The following is a 20,466-nucleotide window of genomic DNA, read 5'->3' on the forward strand; positions in this document are numbered from 1 at the left end:
ATCTCATATATCGACTAATCTTTGATAGACAACATGCTGTCCATATTACCGTTCCTGGTCCCGCCTTATTTAACTTTCAGGAAAAACAAAGGTACTTCATAACGAGAGAGGAGGCACACAAGTACGAGAGAGAGGCGATAACCGCTCATCTCCATCCTGAAGCCACTCAAGCGGTAGCTGCCGCATCCCTGTACAACCCCGACTATGACTTTGGATATTATCCGGGCCAGCCATGGCCTTAGACCAACTTAGTCAAAAGCCTAAGCTTGGGGGAGTACGTATTTCTCACTAACATTACATTCATGTTCACACACTCATTCCGGTTGTCGGTGTTCATACTTTTTCATTGTACTATCCATGATAGCTTATTTTTTATTTTTGTTTTCTTCTTGTCTGTTTCATTAACCTTGAGAAAATAAAAAAAAATAGTTTTAGCTTTACCTTCTAGTTTGTCTAGTTGCAGTGTTAAAAGAAAACCCAAAAAGATTTTTCGTTCTTCTTTTGCTTGTTGCAGGCTTCCCCTTGTAAATAGTTTTTCCTTCTTCTTTGTGTCAAAAGGAGAAGACCACAATGACATGCTGAGTGGCTCTCGTATTTATTAGCATTTATCTATCGGAGAGTCCATACTACCTTGTCTTCTCCTTTGAGTTATTGCTTGCAGATTCAAGGTTAGTCCATAGCACGAACACTCTTATTATTAATTTTCACATCCTTCGGTCATGCAAGTGACAGGCAATATTGACGATATATGACAAAGTGACTGAGATGGAGAAAAGCCGGTATGAACTCGATCTATTTTGTTTTTGCAAATATGATTAGCTCACGTTCTGGATTCAGCTCGTTATGGATTGAACATGTTTGCAATGACAATTAGAGATCATAGTTACTTATGCCATGCTTAATTAGCTAGGAGTGAATAATGGTTTGTCGTGAGTGTCAGCTGAAAGTGTGTTATATCGACTAGAGGGGGGTGACTAGGAGATTTTTATAATTTCATCAGTGAGGAAATTCCTAGCGAGCAAAGTCCTCAGTCATGAACTGAGTGCAGCGGAAATAGCACAGGATGAGGTGTGCAAAAAAATCTACAACAAAGTACTCGATGAGATTTCAGTGTTTCGGTTCGCACAGTTCGCAAATAGAGACTAAGCAGGTGAAGATTAACTCAAGTGAAGACTTTGAGGTTGAGGAAATTCAGAGAAAGTCGTCAAACAAATTCTTCAAACAGTACAAATGAAAGTCTTCAACATACAATTTGAGGAAATGAGAAGGTTGAAGAAATAGAACCCATAGCTCGATTAAGATAGTTGTTGATGACCGAGTTCCAACTGCTATGATAGTTATACTTTTGGTTCGTAGCGGCTTGGTATTGAAACCAAAGGACACACGGTTCCGGGACATACAGTCCCTACCGTATTCTCCTTGAGCTAAGTACACACAATCCTCGCCGAACACTCGTGGTAAGTCTTTAGGGCAGACTTCCAAACCCTCACAGACTCGGTCACCCAACGATCCACAATTGACTGCTGGATGCTCTAGACCATGACGCCTAACCGTCTCGAGGATACACAGTCCTCAAAGGTAACAAGCATCGGTTCCACACAGGAACAACTTCTTCAGTGATGCTCAATCACTTTGGTTTTTGGTTTGGGTTTGGTGTTTGGGGTATTTCCTCACTTGATGATTTTCTCTCGAAGACTCCGAGGAATTTGGCTTGCTCTAAATGACGTGAGTTTCTCTCGGAGCAGCCAACCAGCAAGTGGTTGTGGGGGCGGCTATTTATAGCCTGGGAGCATCCCGACATGATATGACATAAATGCCCTTTAATAATATGACCATTGGGTGGATAATATTAGTGAGGTGGCGCATGGCGCAACAACGGTCGGAACTTTCAACTGTGAAAGTCCTCATGTCTCTCATATTCCTCACTTTGAGGCTTTGGTAGATTTAGGCTTGGGTTGAGCATCATGAAGAAAATCATTTCGTAGTTTTACCTCGACCCCCTTTAACAATATGGTGTTCATATGACTCAAGTGTAAAGAAAATGAAACAGAAAGAGTAAATATTCACTCTTCAAAGTCTTTAGAGTGTTTTCTTCAGGACACACCGAATTCCTCATCTTCAATATCTTCATGAGGAATATCAATTTCTTCGCGATGAAAGTCTTCAAGGAAAGACCAAAGTCTTCGGCCGAAGACATATATTTTTATGGGTCGATATTCATCGGATGACTCAAACTCCTCAGCGACTTATAGAACCTGTGTACACTCACAAACATACTAGTGTCCTAACCTATAAGTCTTCAAACCACCAAAATCACTAAGGGGCACTAGATGCGCTTAGTATCTCCCCCTTTTTGGTGGTTGATGACAATTAGGTTAAGTTTTCAACGGGGATCATAATATGGAATGTAAGTACAGAGTTTGAGGAATTTTGAAATCTAGATACAGAGAACCTCCCCCTGAACATATGCATGTTTTGAGGAATCTCCTTTGAATAGCAGATGCACATTGATGATTTATATCATGGAGATGTCCCCCTATATCTTGCAATTCATGCATGCATTTGACATATAGTATGAGGAATTAGAAATGCATGATGAAAAATGGTGTCTGACGAATTTCAGCATGCCTGCATTAATAAACTTTGAGGAATAAGCATGCGAGGTAAAATGTTAAAAAGAGTCAGAACACCATCAGGCTTAAGTTACAACTCATTACATCAAAAACTTCAGAAGAACCAATAGTTTGTAACTTGATAAAGTTTGTAAGCCCATAGTTAGACTCCCGCTTGAAGACTAACTCTCAGATTTCTCCCCCTTTGTCATCAAGTGACGAAAAGGGACAAAACTGAGGACTAACGCCCTTGAAGAATTTCACTTTCGTGTTGATGTAGAGGCGTGAGCATCCTTGGAGGCAGGCATTTTTCTTGGACCAGTTGCAGTATCCTCTGGTTCTTCATCTGGTTCTGCAGTGCGAAATGAAGAAAATGAACAGTCCTCCAAGTCAGGAACTGGAATAGGCTTGAATTTCTTCTTTGGAGGCCACGACCAGTCAAAGTCATGCGTAAATTCCATTTCTTCAAGTTCCTCGGGAGTCTTCAGGTGAGCCAACGTGGCCCAAGTGCGATCAAATACCTCATGAAGATAATAGTGATTTTTCTTTACTATATTCTCAGTCTCATTGAGGGTATTCAAAATGGCGCCAAACTGGCGTTTCACCCACTTGTGATTGGAATCGAATTTCTGGTGAAGATTGAGGAGAAACTCTCGGTTATTCGTAACCCTAGGGGCAGTTGGGCTTGAAGGTTTTTGAGTGGCAGTGTCATCATACGAGGAATAAGAGTCAGCCTTCCGAAATTGGCCATTTAGGGGCCGATTTCCTTCATCAGTCACGGACTTGCCTTTGCCTTCAACTCGTTCAAAGGATTTCTTGATGACTTTGATAGGCGGCAGATAGCCGAGGTGATTCTGAAAGTCAGCTTGGTAGTTGATGCCTGATTTGTTCCTAATGAATCTCATGATCCAAGGAGCATAAATCTTCAGCTCATATGGTGACAAAGTGTTGTCACCCAAAGTCCTCAAGAATAAATCATGAAGATTCGTAGGTATGCCATGAATGACTTTGAATAGGATATTCTTCATGATGCCTACAACGTCTTCTTCATTATCATGCCCTTTGATAGGTGCGAAGGAATATGACAAGATTATATAGACAGTTCTGGGCTCATACTTCAAGTCCTTCACTTGGAATCTAGTCCTTGGAGGTTGTCCCTGAGCCAAAGGCTTCATGAAGACTTCCATGAGCTTGTTTGGCATTTGTCTTTCATCATATATTCTGACCGCATCCTCTAAAGGAATTGATATTGGAAGAGCACGCGGAAATTATGTGGCTGGAGCTTTGTAATTTGTGTGCTTAGTCATCTAGTCCAAGACCCACGTGTTGACGTCTTTGGGGTCGCCTGAGATATGCAGTGTGGCATAGAATTAAAGCATTATGTCCGTATTCCAATCACTAATACCTGTACCGAAAGGCAGTAGCCCTGCTTCGTGAAGAACATTAAGGACTGGGGTGAAGCAAGGTATTTCCTCCGTGTCAGAGTGAGGAATGTGAGTGCGATGAAATATCTTCTTTCTTCCACAGAGCACAGAAGCATAGTAGTTGAGTTGATTTCTGGTCCAGAACTTTATGTGCCTGATGCGAAGCCTATCATAGGGATTTTCTCCTCTGAAGTAATGGCGTTCATCATAGAATGCTTCCTTCTAAAACTTCGGCCTCTTGGAGAAGGGCCTATGAGGCTTTGGTTGAAGATTATGCTGCTGATCATCTTGAGGAGTTGTGACCACCACAATTGCAGTTTCAGGATTTACCACTACAATTGCAGTTTCAGCATTTTGAGCAGGAGCATTTTCTTCAGCTCGAGGAATTTGATGGTCCGAGGAAGCAGTTGCAGCTTTTGGTGGTGCAGTTTCTTCAGCTGATGCAGCTGATTCTCGGGATTGTGTTGATTTCTCAAGTGAGCTCTTTTCCTCAGAGCCAGTCAGAATCTTAATGGCAGCTCGAGTTTGAGGAATTTGAGTTGTTCTTGGTGAGTTTGGGTGAGCCTCTTCCTAGAACTCATCATGGATAATAGGTGTGTAGCATCCAATTTCTTCATCACCCTCCTTTTCTTCAGTAGTCATTGGAGGTGTTGTGACTTGAGGAATATCATCTCCTTGAATTTACTCATCCATCAGTGTGGATGCACGAGAGAGATTGCCTACCATTTCTTCATGTTCTTCTAGAATGATGTATTCCTCACCGAATGGAACAATCTTATATGATGGTGCTATTGGGGAACGTCGCATGGGAAACTAAATATTCCTACGCACACGCAATACCTATCCATGGTGATGATCATCTACGAGAGGGGAGAGTGCATCTACATACCCTTGTAGAGCGCTAAGTGGAAGCGTATATAATGCGGTTAATGTAGTGGAACATCTTCTCGATCCAAAACGCAGCCTGTCCCGCGATTTCATCACGATTCGTCCCGCGATCCCATCCCGATCTAGTCACCTCTGCGGTCAGCACACATACAGCTCGATGAGGGTCCCCGCCTTCTTGATCCAGAAAGAGGGGCGGAGAGGTAGATGAGTTCTCCAGCACGGAGGTATGGTGGTGGTGGTGGTGGGTCTATTCCAGCAGAGTTCGCCTAAGCATCGCTGAAACTAGGCTAGAGGAGAAACTGATCTAGAGAGAGAGGGCAGCACGTGGCTGTTTTTCTGTGTCTCAAAAAACCCTCAATACCTGTAGTATATATAGGAGGGAGGGAGGGCAGGAGGCAGCCTCAAACCCTCAAGGTTTGGCCGAAATTGGAGGTGGAGGAGTCCTACTCCAATCCTACTAGGAGTAGGATTCCTCCTTTCCATTTGGAAACCCTTTCCACCTTTTCCACCTTTGGGTTTTTTGCCTCTCAAACCTCATGGGCCTTAGTGGGAGCATATGTCAGCCCACTAGGGGCTGGTTTGTATCCTCCCACAGCCCATAAGGCCCCTCGGGGCGTGACACCCCTCCCGATGGTCCCCGTTACCCTTCCGGCACTCCCGGTACACTACCGATGAGCCCAAAACTTTTCCGGTGACCAAAACAGGACTTCCTATATATCAATATTTACCTACAGGCCATTCCGCGGCTCCTCGTGACATCCGGGATCTCATCCGGGACTCCAAATAAGTTTCGGTTACCAACACCTATAACTCAACTATACCGAAATTTCACCGAACCTTAAGTGTGCAGAACCCGCGGGTTCGAGAACTAAGCAGACATGACCGATACACCTCTACGGTTAATAACCAATAGCGGTATCTGGATGCCCATATTGGCTCCTACATATTCTACGAAGATCTTTATCGGTTGAACCTCTATATCAAGGATTCAGTTATTCCCGTATGTTGTTCCCTTTGTTCTTCGGTATGTTACTTGCTCGAGATTCGATCGTCGGTATCTCTATACCTAGTTCAATCTCGTTATCGACAAGTCTCTTTACTCATTCCGTAATACAAGATCTCGTGGCTAACTCCTTAGTCACATTGCTTGCAAGGCTTATTGTGATGTTGTATTACCGAGTGGGCTCCGAGATACCTCTCCGTCATACGGAGTGACAAATCCCAGTCTCGATTCACGCCAACCGAACACACACCTTCGAAGATACCTGTAGAGCACCTTTATAGTCACCCAGTTATGTTGCAAAGTTTGATAAACACAAGGTATTCCTTCGGTATCCGGGAGTTGCATGACCTCATGGTCATAGGAACAGATACATTGACATATAGAAAACAGTAGCAATAAAGTGACACAATCATATGCTATGTTTATAGTTTGGGTCTTGTCCATCACATCATTCTCCTAATGATGTGATCCCATTATCAAGTGACAACACTTGTCTATGGCTAGTAAACCTTAACCATCTTTGATCAACGAGCTAGTCAACTAGAGGCTTACTAGGGACAGTGTTTTTTCTATGTATCCAAACATGTATTTCAGTTTCCAATCAATACAATTATAACATGGATAATAAACGATTATCATGAACAAGTAAACATAATAATAACCAATTTATTATTGCCTCTAGGGCATATTTCCAACAGGTGCTACATTTAGGGGAGTAGCATCCACTGGGGCTAATGAAGACTCTAAAGGCATAGTCTTCATGTGCTTTGCCTCTAAGGAATCTGAAGTAATTGAAGCTTTTCTCTTCTTAGCTTCTTTTTCAGCAACTTCAGTTTTCTTCACGTCTGCTGCAGACGGAGGGATCACTTTCTTCACCTTTGAAGACTTAGGTGACAGGGCATTTTCACCAGGCACTTCTTTATCAGTGTTAGGCCTGGCATATTCTTCAGCTGGAATATTCTGAGGAATTTCTTCAGCTGCTCGTTCTTCATTTTCATCATCCTCAGCCATTTGCACAGTATAGCTTGGCTGAGGTTTTGTTGGCTGCTTTGGAGCAGCAACCATGTTGTTGTATTCATCAACTGCAGCAGTTGCGGCTTTGACGAATTTCACTTTGGCGCCCTTTTGATCAGCATGAAGACTTGTAAATCTGTCAGTTAGGGTCTTCAGCTTAGCCTGAGTAGAAACAAGCTTGTCAGGGAATGGGTTGAGGAGGTTCTTCTTCAAGAATTTCTCCTTTTTGATCTTTGCAAGCCTAGCTTTTTTGGCTTGCTGAGCCTTCCATTTTGCTTCATTTATGAAAGTGGCAACCATATGGCCTACTCCAGGAGGAAGCTTCAAATCATCAATTGGAGTGTTTGGACCCTCATGCCAAAGATCAATGAAGTTTAGCAATTCCTTTGGATCAAGCGCGAGGGGAATGGTGCTATCAATGGCTTGTGCCACTCTTTCTTGCTTGTTTCTGATGATGGCTTGAAGAGTGTCATCATTATATTCTTCACTTCCTTCTGATGCAGAAGGAATGTTGACCACTTTACCTGGGCTTGGCCTGGTACCTCTACCAGCAATCATCTTAGTCTTCAACAGACTTGGTGAAGATCTTGAAGCTAAGCTAGTGGGAGATGGTACAAAGGAACTTGAGTTTTCAGATTGAAACTTACTGAGTTGCTTTTCCGGAGGAGGTGAACACTTTGCTGAAGTTGAGTATTTTGCAGTCATTGCTACTTTCTGAGGAAGTTGCTCTTTTGATACTACCGTTTGAGGCTTTTGGCTTGAGACTTGGTTTCTTCAACAGAGCCTTCTTGTGAGGATTTTCTGTAGGAGAAGCCTCAATAGCAGAAGAAGTGGCAGCAGTAGCTGCAGCGGTAGAGTCCTGTTTGAATTTTGTGACAACAGCTTTATCCTTTTTCTGGAGCATAGACACATACTCATCTTTTTCATCAAGGTAATCCTCAATTGTGGCTACGCTTGAGGGATGTGCTGCTTGTTGATCTCCCTGTGGCAACCTTTTGCAGGGAGGCTTGAGGGCAAACTTCTTGGCATATTTTGAAGTGACATATACATATTCTTTCCACTCCTTTTCCCATCTGTGTTCTATCTTTGAAGCCTTCTCTTACACTTTGCCATGGTCTCTTTACCATGAATTTCCTCATCAGGTGTACAATACTCACCATAGATCTCCTCAGGGATCTCAAAGGCAGTGTTCTGTTCCAGCTTCTTGCCACCTTTCTGTTTCCGGTCTTCCTCCATTTTCTTCAGCTGAGGCTTTTGCTGAGGAATTTGTATTCTTGACGATTCTGAGGACACACGTAATGTTTCTTCTAGAAGTGTTGCAAATGAGTTAAGTTGATGAGAACCTAGTGATTCAGCAGCTGGCATTTTCTACCTGTGAACAGAGTATAGGTGCGAAGAATTTGGAGAGGTTATATGTGTTCTGAGATTTGAGGAAATTCAAAAATTACTTAAGTTGAGGAATTTGACCAGTGAGTTGAGGAATTTCACTAAGCATTCTAATCTTGGGTTCCAGAGTTGTGCAGATTCAAAAATTTATAAAATTGAGGAATCTTGTGAAGAATTTAGTAACTTAGTGAAATTCATCAAGTGTTGTAGACATGAGTGTGCACAGTTGAGAGAATTTTTGAGGAAAAACTGATTTCACAAATCTAAAGGGAATAAAGAGATCAACACGGGTAGTAAAGTAGGATTTTATTTACCCTATCCGAAGAACACAATGAACAGAAGCAGTAAAAAGTGGAAGTTCTTTGGTCCAGATCTTCAGTGCCCGAACTTGCCGTCTGAAGATAGCTATAGCGGCGGCGGAGGAAGATGTTCCACAGTCGGCAAGAGTCTGGCGACGGCGAGGGCGAGGCAATGAAGCTTTTCCTCACCGGTGACGAAGATGCCAACGGCGGCGCTAGGGTCTGAGATCGAGCGGAAAAGACGAGAGGAAGAGAAGCGTTTTGACTGAGGGGGTAAGGGGCTATTTATAGCTCTGGTGAAAAACGGTCCGGGCCGAAATTTCGGACCGAACTGCCCTTGCCCCTTCGTCTCCGCATGACACGTGTTACCCTTGATTGAAGCATCGGAGATCGTGGTTATTCGAACGTGAGTAGTGGGTGCACTTACTGTGGTAACGTTAAAAATAAATTTTGGATTTTGAGGATTTCGTTGCAAAGTCCTCAGCTGACAAGGACTCGGTGAGGATTTGGAACAAGTGTCACACAGAACGCATATGAAGAATTGAGACTAGACTTTGTTGAGTTCAGCATATAGGGGAGTTGGTTCCGATCACATTCACTTAGAGGAAATACCGAATTGAAGACTGAGCAATAAGTGAATGCTATTGAGGACATTGAAAGCTCATTATATGTATGTATGTATGTATGTATGTATGTATGTATGTATATATATATATATATATATATATATATATATATATATATATATATATATATTCAAATGAATATCATCACAAAAATTTTGGAAGCATTTTAAGAATTTGAAGATTTCGATGACTTTGAAAATTTGAGGTTTTTGTGGCAAAGTCTCATATTGAAGAGTTTCAATTTTGAAGAATTTCTAACTTGAAGAATTTCAAAGTTGGGTGGTGGCGTGACCCACCGTATAAGAATGATGATTTCAGGCGCGGCGTACAATTTTCGTAGGGTTGCGAGAACCTAATTCTTCATTGATTTCTTCACACTTAGAGTGATATTCTTCATAGATTGAAGAAAATCGTTACCTGGTGTGTTGCACATCTAAGTCATCAATTTTGCATAAGTGTTAGGATGTGTGCATGTTTACAAGAAATTCAAAGATTGTAGGATATTTATCTCACACAGCAACTAGCAAAACCTTCACTCATCCAAGGCCTTTGTGAAGATATCTGCTAGCTGATCATCAGTCTTCACATGGTCGATGATGATATTTCCCTTGAGGACATGGTCTCGAAGAAAATGATGACGAATCTGGATGTGCTTTTTCTTCAAATGTTGTACTGGGTTGTAGGCGATCTTGATTGCACTCTCATTGTCGTAGTAGAGGGGCACATTCTTCATGTTGATGTCGTAGTCTCTCAGAGTTTGCTTCATCCATATCAGTTGAGCACAGCAAGATCCAGCCACAATGTACCCATCTTCGGCAGTAGAGAGTGATACACAGTTCTGCTTCTTTGAGGACCAGCAGACTAATGACCTTCCGAGAAAATGGCATGTGCCTGATGTTGACTCACGATCCACATGGTCACCAGCATAATCAGAATCAGAATATCCAACGAGGTGAAGATTTGAGCCCTTGGGGTACCATAATCCTAGTGTTGGTGTGTGAGCTAGATATCGAAAAATATGTTTCACAGCCTTATGTGTCGGTGTTCTAGGAATGGGGGTACCCAGACCTGCCTGCCTGCGGCCCAGGGCTGGCCCACTTCATCGACAAAAACCAACAGGCCCGACACCACTCAAGGCAAGGCCCTCGCGAGGGGCCAAGCCTCGCGGGGAGGAGCAGATTCAAGACCCGTAGGGGGGTCCTCAGGAACCCTCTAAAGTGGCGGAGATTCCTAGGCAAGACCCAGCCTCAGGAGCCAAGGATGACGCGGGAAAGGACAGACGAGCAGCGGGCAGCAGGACGGAGCAGTTTCCCGTTTAGTGCAAAGGGGGCAGGGACGTACGTGGGTTCCGAAGGCATCTCCCAAAGGTTTCCATTCTGGTGAAACAAGGCCATCGTCGCCCGCCGGTAGGACGGGCGTCACCCCTAGACCCGTCCCTGCTGCGCTGACAGCCACTTTTGTAGGCGAAGACCACCTTTGGGGCAGGGGAGCATGTTCCCCTGTTCCCCTTCAAAGATTGGCCGTTGTGGGATCCCTTCACGCCGATCAAAGAGGACCATGGCCGCCACTATATATAGAGGATATGATACTTCGTAGAGGGGGATCCGATCTCATCCACCCCGATCCATTCATTCACACACCCACGCCACACGAAGACCACCCGGCCTCCGGAGGCTCCCGAGCACTTTACTAGTTCATCCACCAACCTCGACGAGACGCAATCCACCAAAGCAAGAGTAGGGTATTACACTTCCCAGCGGCCTGAACCTGGGTAAACTGCCGTGTTCTGTGTCTTCCTCACCATCGAGTGAGTTCTTTGCCATCCCTTGCGAGTAGCAAGCTAGGAGAGGTGAACCTCGAGATATCTTCATACACGCCCCTGTGTTCGAATCTTTAAGGGTTTTGCGGAGCTCGAAATCCGACATTATGGTGTGATTCCTTCGGTTTTGCTTGAAAATGAGCACACATGCAAACACTAAGCATAATATCTGGCCTAGATGCACATAGGTACAATAAAGAGTCAATCATAGAACAATATACCCGTTGATCAAAATCTTTACCATTTTCATCAGTGCAGAGGTGTTCGTTAGTAGGCATAGGAATCTTGGCGCCTTTGCATTCATGCATGCCGAAATTCTTCAGAACGTCCTTGAGGTATTTCTCCTGAGATATGAAGATGACATTGCGTTGTTGACGAATTTCCAGACCTAAGAAGAATTTGAGCTCCCCCATCAAAGACATTTTATATTCTTCACCCATCATGTAGGCAAGTTCATCCCTATAACATTTGTCATTACAACCAAAAATAATGTCGTCGACATATATTTGGCACACAAATAGTTCATTGTCATAGGATTTTGTGAAAAGTGTAGGATCAAGTGAACCAGGTTTGAATCCTTTCTTTATGAGTAATTTCTTCAATGTATCATACCATGCCCAAGGGGCTTGCTTGAGGCAATAGAGTGCCTTTTTGAGTCTGAAGACTTTGTCAGGATGCTTCGGGTCTTCAAAACCTGGGGGCTGAGTAACATACACTTTTTCCTCAAGCTTGCCATTGAGGAATGCACTTTTCACATCCATTTTATATAGAGAATATTGTGATGGTTAGCATAAGCAAGTAATATTCGAATAGCTTCAATCTAGCAACATGTGCAAAAGTTTCATCAAAGTCAATTCCTTCAACCAGCGTGTAGCCTTGGGCTACAAGACGTGCCTTGTTCCTCACAACCTGACCATCCTGATCTTGCTTGTTTTTGTAGATCCACTTGGTGCCGATGATATTGTGCTTGCGAGGATCTGGACTTTTGATGAGTTCCTGCTACCTCTTGAGCTTGCGTTGGTTTTTCCCTTGAAAAGGAAAGGGTGATGCAGCACAGTAGCAGTAAGTATTTCCCTCAGTATGAGAACCAAGGTATAAATCCAGTAGGAGTATCAAGACAAGTCACCAATGTACCTGCGCAAAAACAAACAAACTTGCACCCAACGCAATAAAGGGTAGTCAATCCCTTCACGATTAATTTGCAACGTGAGATCTGAAAGTGGAAAGTGCAACAAAGTAAAAGTGTAGAGCTGAAAATAGGATGTGAAGTAGACCCGGGGCCATAGTGTTCACTAGAGGCTTCTCTCATGATAGCAAGTATTACGGTGGGTGAACGAATTACTGTCGAGGAATTGATAGAATCGCGCAAAGTCATGATGATATCTAAGGCAATGATCATACATATAGGCATCATGTCCGAGACAAGTACACCGATACTTTCTGCATCTACTACTATTACTCGACACATCGACCGCTATCCAGCATGCATCTAGTGTATTAAGTTCATAACAAACGGAGTAACACCTTAAGCAAGATGACATGATGTAGAGGGATAAATTCATGCAATAGATATAAACCCCATCTTTTTACCCTTGGTGGCAACAATGCGATGCGTGCCTCGCTACCCCTTCTGTCACTAGGTGAGGACACCACATGGTATGAACCCAAAACCAAGCACTTCTCCCATTGCAAGAATTATAGAGCAAGTTGTCCAAACAAAACCCACAACTCGAAGAGAATTACAAGGATACGAAATCATGCATATAAGAGATGAGAGGAGACTCAAATAATATTCATAGATAATCTGATCATAAATCCACAATTCATTAGATCTCAATAATCACACCGCAAAAGAAGATTACATCGGATAGATCTCCATGAAGATCATGGAGAACTTTTTATTAAAGATCCAAGAGAGAGAAGAAGCCATCTAGCTACTAGCTATGGACCCGAAGGTCTGTGGTGAACTACTCACGCATCATCGGAGAGGCAATGGTGTTGATGAAGAAGCCCTCCGTGTCTGAATCCCCCCTCCGGCAGGGCACCAGAACGTGCCCCAGATGGGATCTTGTAGAGACAGAAGCTTGCGGCGGCAGAAAAGTATTTTCGTGGCTCTCTCTGGCGTTTTTGGTTTTTTGGAGTATTTATAGGCGGAAGAAGTAGGGCAGAGGAGCCACGGGGAGCCCACAAGCCTGCTAGCCCCCCCCTAGGACAGGCCTGGTGGGCTTGTGACCTCCTCCGAGGTCCTTTGCGTTGGTTCTCAAGTTTCATGCGTATCTTTTGTTATGGAAAAAATCATTTTGCAGGTTTTATTCCGTTTGGATTGCGTTTAATATTCGCCTCTGAAAAAGGTCAAAAACACGGAAAAACAGAAACTGGCACTTGGCAGTGAGTTTATAGGTTAGTCCCAAAATAGATATAAAATAGCATATTCATGCATACAAAACATCCAAAGTTGACAAGATAATAGCATGGAACCATCAAAAATTAAAGATACGTTGGAGACGTATCAAGCATCCCCAAGCTTAACTCCTGCTCGTCCTCGAGTAGGGAAGTGACAAAGACTGAATTTTTGATGTGGAATGCTACCTAACATATTTGTCCTTTGTAACTTCTTTCTTGTGGCATGAATGTTCAGATCCGTAAGATTCAAAACAATAGTTTACTATTGACATGAAAACAATAATACTTCAAGCATACTAGCAAAGTGATCATGAGCTTTTGAAGAAACAAGGCCAAAGTAAGTTATCACTACAAAATCATATAGTCTGGCTATGCTCCATCATCCCCACACAATGAATTTAAATCATGCACAACCCCGGTATTGGCCAAGTAATTGTTTTCGTACTCTTACTTTCTCAAACTGTTTCAACTCTCACGCAATACATGAGCGTGAGCCATGGATATAACACTATAGGTGGAATAGAGTGTGGTGGAGGTTGTGAGGCAAAAAGGAGGAGATGGTCACATTGACTTGGCGTATTAACGGGCTATGGAGATGCCCATCAATAGATATCAATGTGAGTGAGTAGGGATTACCATGCAACGGACGCACTACAGCTATAAGTGTATGAAAGCTCAAAAGGAGAACTAGTGGGTGTGCACCCAACTTGCTTGCTCACGAAGACCTAGGGAAATTTTGAGGAAGCCCATCATTGGAATATACAAGCCAAGTTATATAATGAAAATTCCCACTACTATATGGAAGTGTCAAAACAAGAGACTCTCTATCATGAAGAACATGGTGCTATTTTGAAGCACAAGTGTGGAAAAAGATAGTAGCATTGTCCCTTCTCTCTTTTTTTTGTTTGGGCTCTTTGGCCTCTTTTCATTTTGTTATTTCGCTTTTTTTGGTGGGCATCTTTGTCCTATTTTTTTTATTTGCTCACATGGGACAATGCTCTAATAATGATGATCATCACACTTTTATTTACTCACAACTCAATACTTAGAGCAATGATGACTCTATAGGAAATGCCTCCGGCAGTGTACCGGGATGTGCAACGCTCTAGCTTAGCGTATGACGTTGAAACATCTCGCTAGCTATATTACGATCATGCAAAGGCAATATGAAAGTGACGGCACAAGTCATGAGATGGAACGGTGGGAGTTGCATGGCAATATATCTCAGAATGGCTATGAAAATGCCATAATAGGTAGGTATGGTGGCTGTTTTGAGGAAGGTATATGGTGGGTTTGTGCATCGACGGAAGTTGCGCGGCACTAGAGAGGCTAGCAATAGTGGAAGGTGAAAGTGCATCTATACCATGGACTCACATTAGTCATGAAGAACTCATATACTTATTGCGAAAGTTTTATTAGTAATCGAAACAAAGTGCTAAACGCATACTCCTAGGGGAAGGGTTGGTAGGTGTTAACCATCGCGCGATCCCGACCGCCACACAAAGGATGACAATCAATAAATCGATTATGCTTTGTATTCCTAACATAGCGGTTCACCATACGTGTATGCGACGGGAATCACTAACTTCAACACAAGTATTTATAGATTCACAACACCCTACTAACATAACTCTAATATTACCTAATCCATGTCTCAAAACTTAATTGTTAGGAATCAAACATCTCTTACTAATCAATGCACTTGAATATGGAAGTTTTTATTATATCCTCTTTGGATGCCTATCATCTTTAGGACTACTTTCATAGCACACGCCAATTACCAAGTTATTGGGAGAGAGCACTCTCAAAAAGATATAAGTGAAGATCGAGAGTTTTTATTTCTACAAAATATGGCACCGCCGTGCTCTAAAAAGATTTAAGTGAAGCACTAGAGCAAAGTTATCTAGCTCAAAAGATATAAGTGAAGCACATGCGAGCTAAATTGCCTAACTCAAAAGATATAAGTGAAGCACATTGAGTATTCTAGCAAATTCACAATGAGTGCATGTCCCTCTCAAAAAGGTGTGCAGCAAGGATGATTGTGACACAACAAAAAGAAAAGACTCCTATAATACACGACGCTCCAAGAAAAACACATATCATGTGGTGAATAAAAATATAGCTCCAAGTAACGTTATCGATGGATTAAAGACGAAAGAGGGGATGCCTTCCCAGGGCATCCCCAAGCTTAGGCTTTTTGGTGTCCTTGAATTTGGCTTGGTATGCCTTGGGCATCCCCAAGCTTAAGCTCTTTCCACTCTTTATCCCATTGTCCATGAGAACATCACCCAAAACTTGAAAATTTCACAACACAAAACTTAAATAGAAACTTGTGATATCATGAGCATAAGAAAACAAACTACCAACTCTTTAGGTACTGTAGTGAACTTGATTTATATTTAGATTGATGTTATATTACTGTATTCTCACCTTTCCATGGCTAGTACCCCCCTATACTATCCATAGCTTCATCAAAATAAGCAATCAACACAACAAAAACAGAATCTGTCAAAAACAGACCAGTCTGTAGCAATCTGTATACTTCGTATACTTCTGTATCTCAAAACTTCTGAAAACTTATGATAATTAGGGAAATTAGCATATCAACCAGAAGCAAAAAGAATCAACTCAAAAGCTCTTTCTGGATAGGAATTAAAAATAATTTAGTGAGCACAAAGTTTATGTCTTTTTCAGCAAGATCAAACAACCATCACCAAAGCTAATCATAAAGGTTTTACTTGGCACAACGACAAAAGAAACACACAAAAAACACAATCATAACAGAATTATGATGGTGTGGACACAACAAAACAGAAAGCAAAAAAGCAAAGATAAATTCATTGGGTTGCCTCCCAACAAGCGCTATTGTTTAACGCCCTTGGCTAGGCATAAGGCGATGGAATCAAGTATCGTCGTCTTGGTGCTCAAACCATAAGTAGGGTGAACACTCATCATTTTAAGATCTTCATCTCTCTTACTAGATGGTTCACCACTACTTTTTGGAACATAAACAAACTTGGTGGCCTTATTGTGGGCAAAATTTGGAGTGTTCTGAACAGCGGCAAAAGCGGAACCCAAGTTGGTTATAACATCCTCTAGTTTGCCAATTCTAGCGGAATCATGACCTAGTTTTTTGTTAACTCTGGGTTCCCTCTCCTTTAAATTTTTCAAAGTCATTCCCACTTTGGATCCATACTGAGTGATTTGGTTGTGGATCTTTTTAACCAAATTTTCAATGAGTTCAATCGTAGCAACTTTATTCTCAATGATATCGAGCCTACGCATCACATGTTCCCAAGAGTGGTAGTTCCATTAACAACTTTATTATCCAAGTTAAGGTAGTTCCATTAACCATGAGTGGGGGGCGAGCCAACTAAATTTATTAAAGCACCGTAATAATCAACGGTATGGCTACCCAAGAAATTTCCGCCTACGATGGTGTCAAGAAGATACCTATTCCAAGGGGAAATACCCACATAAAAGCTGCGAAGTAGGACTGTAGTAGATTGCTTACGAGTAGATCTATTCCGAGCATTGCAAATCCTATACCAAGCATCCTTTAAGTTTTCTCCCTCAATTTGTTTGAAATTAAGAACTTCGCTCTCGGTAGTATCGTTCGAAGCGATAGGTCTAGCCATAAGGATAGGTAGACTATCCCACACAAGCAAACAGAAAGCAAGCGAAAAAAAGGGCGAACTAAAAAGGCAAATATTGCTATAATTTTTGTTTTTCAGAAGTGGGGGAGAGGAAAATGAGAGGCAAAAGGCAAAAAAGTAAATGCAAGAGATGAGTTTGCGTCAGTTACTTGGATAAGTTTCACTTAGAATAGTCCCCGGCGCCATAATTTGACACGTTGAAGGAAGACTATTCTTGACTTGATACTCCCCGGCAACGGCGCCAGAAATTCTGCTTGCTACCTCTTGAGCTTGCGTTGGTTTTTCCCTTGAAGAGGAAAGGGTGATGCAGCACAGTAGCAGTAAGTATTTCCCTCAGTTTGAGAACCAAGGTATCAATCCAGTAGGAGTATCAAGACAAGTCACCAATGTACCTGCGCAAAAACAAACAAACTTGCACCCAACGCTATAAAGGGGTTGTCATTCCCTTCACGATTAATTTGCAAGGTGAGATCTGAAGGTGAAAAGTGCAACAAAGTAAAAGTGTAGAGCTGAAAATATGATGTGAAATAGACCCGGGGGCCATAGCGTTCACTAGAGGCTTCTCTCATGATATCAAGTATTACGGTGGGTGAACGAATTAATGTCGAACAATTGATAGAATCACGCAAAGTCATGATGATATCTAAGGCAATGATCATACATATAGGCATCACGTTCGAGACAAGTAGACCGATACTTTCTGCATCTACTACTATTACTCCACACATCGACCGCTATCCAGCATGCATCTAGTGTATTAAGTTCGTAACAAACGGATTAACGCCTTAAGCAAGATGACATGATGTAGAGGGATAAATTCATGCAACATATATAAACCCCATCTTTTTACCCTTGATGGCAACAACATGATACGTGCCTCGCTACCCCTTCTGTCACTAGGTGAGGACACCGCACGGTATGAACCCAAACCAAGCACTTCTCCCATTGCAAGAACTATAGATCAAGTTGGCCAAACGAAACCCACAACTCGAAGAGAATTACAAGGATACGAAATCATCCATATAAGAGATGAGAGGAGACTCAAATAATATTCGTAGATAATCTAATCGTAAATCCACAATCCATCGGATCTCGACAAACAAACCGCAAACGAAGATTACATCGGATAGATCTCCATGAAGATCATGGAGAACTTTGTATTGAAGATCCAAGAGGGAGAAGAAGCCATCTAGGTACTAGCTATGGACCCGAAGGTCTGTGATGAACTACTCACGCATCATCGGAGAGGCAATGGTGTTGATGAAGAAGCCCTCCGTGTCTGAATCCCCCCTCCGGCAGGGCACCAGAACATGCCCCAGATGGGATCTTGCGGAGACACAAGCTTGCAGCAGCGGAAAAGTATTTTCGTGGCTCTCTCTGGCGTTTTTTGATTTTTGGAGAATTTATAGGTGGAAGAAGTACGGTAGAGGAGCCACGGGGAGGGCACAAGTCTGCTAGCCCCCCCCCTAGGCCGGCCCTGGTGGGCTTGTGACCTCCTCCGAGGTCCTTTGCCTTGGTTCTCAAGTTTCCTGCGTATCTTCTGTTATGGAAAAAATCATTATGCAGGTTTTATTCCGTTTGGATTGCGTTTAATATTCGCCTCTGAAAAAGGTCAAAACACGGAAAAACAGAAACTGGCACTTGGCACCGAGTTAATAGGTTAGTCCCAAAAAAGATATAAAATAGCATATTCATGCATACAAAACATCCAAAGTTGACAAGATAATAGCATGGAACCATAAATAATTATAGATACGTTGGAGACGTATCAGTTCCCACAAGTCATTTAGCTTGAACTGAAGAAGTTCATCTTGCATGGCTTGTATCCACTCAGGTCCCATGAAGGCTTCAACAACTTTTGAGGGTTCTATGATAGACACAAACGAGGAATGCCCACAAAAGTTAACTAAATGTGAAGCTTTTCAGCGAGTGAGGGGACTTGGTGCATTGATGTCATCGAGGATTTTGTTAAGTTCCACTTCATTTGTAGTCCTTGGATGAGCTGGTTGAAGACTTTGGTTGGGTTGAGGAATTTGATTTGTAGCATTTTCCTGAGGTGCACAAGCTTGAATTTCCTCAGTGTTGGGGATGGCTTCTTCAACAAGGGGTTGTTCCTCACAAGGAATGATATCTTCAGTTGCCTTGAGCTTGATGGCTTCCTCAGGAGGTAATTTATCTTGCATAGGAGGCAATTGCTCTCTTTGCAAGAAATTAGTTTCATAGAACCGCACATCTACAGTTTCAACAACCTTGTTGTGATAGGTGTTGAAAACTCTATGGGTCTGCGAGTTCTCTCCGTAACCAAGCATAAAACCCTCATGTGCTTTAGGTACAAACTTTGAACTATGGTGAGGATCTCTAATCCAGCATCTTGCACCGAAGATTTTAAATTGCCTACGTTGGTTTTCTTATCAGTGAGGAGTTCATATGAGGTTTTCTTGAGGAATTTGGGAAGTTATACCCGATTGATGATGTGAGAAGCAGTATTGATTGCTTCAGGCTAGAAGCGACGAGGAGTCTGATATTCTTCACGCATAGTCCGCGCCATTTCAACCAGAGTCATGTTCTTGCATTCAACGATGCCATTATGTTCAGGAGTATAAGGATAAAACAATTCGTGAGTAATACCAAGTTCATCAAGATAATCATCAAGACTAGTATTTTTTAATTATGTCCCATTATCAGTCCTAATGTGTTTGATTTTGACGCCGAAGTTTGTTGAGGCTCTTGAGGAAAATTGTTTGAAGACTTCCTGCACTTCAGTTTTGTACAGAATGATGTGTACCCAAGTATAGCAAGAATAGTCATCAACGATGACAAAGCCATATAAAGATGTTGCATCGGTTAGAGTGGCATAATGAGTAGGTCCTAATAGATCCATGTGAAGAAATTCAAATGGATGGGTAGGAGTCATGATAGTCTTCGAGGGGTGTTTGGATCTGGTAATTTTCGAGACTCACAAGCACCGCAAAGATGTTCCTTGAGGAATTTGACGGATTCGATGCCAATGACATGCTTCTTCTTCGCCAGTGTGTGCAAATTCCTCATGCCTACATGACCCAGTCGTCGATGCCATAGCCAGCCTTCTGAGATTTTTGCTAGTAAGCATGTGGCTGGTGGAGGACCTGTGGAAAAATCAACAATATACAAATCTCCTCTCCTAAAGCCTTCGAAGACTTTGGATTTGTCAGATTCCATGATGAGTACACATCTATATTTTCCAAAGATGACAATCATATCAAGATCACAAAGCATTGAGACTAACATAAGGTTAGACCCAAGGGATTCGACAAGCATGATTTGTTCATGTGCATGTCCTTGGAGACAACCACTTTG

This window comes from Hordeum vulgare, chromosome 2H (assembly GCF_904849725.1).
Source record: "Hordeum vulgare subsp. vulgare chromosome 2H, MorexV3_pseudomolecules_assembly, whole genome shotgun sequence".
Taxonomy (NCBI): domain Eukaryota; kingdom Viridiplantae; phylum Streptophyta; class Magnoliopsida; order Poales; family Poaceae; genus Hordeum; species Hordeum vulgare.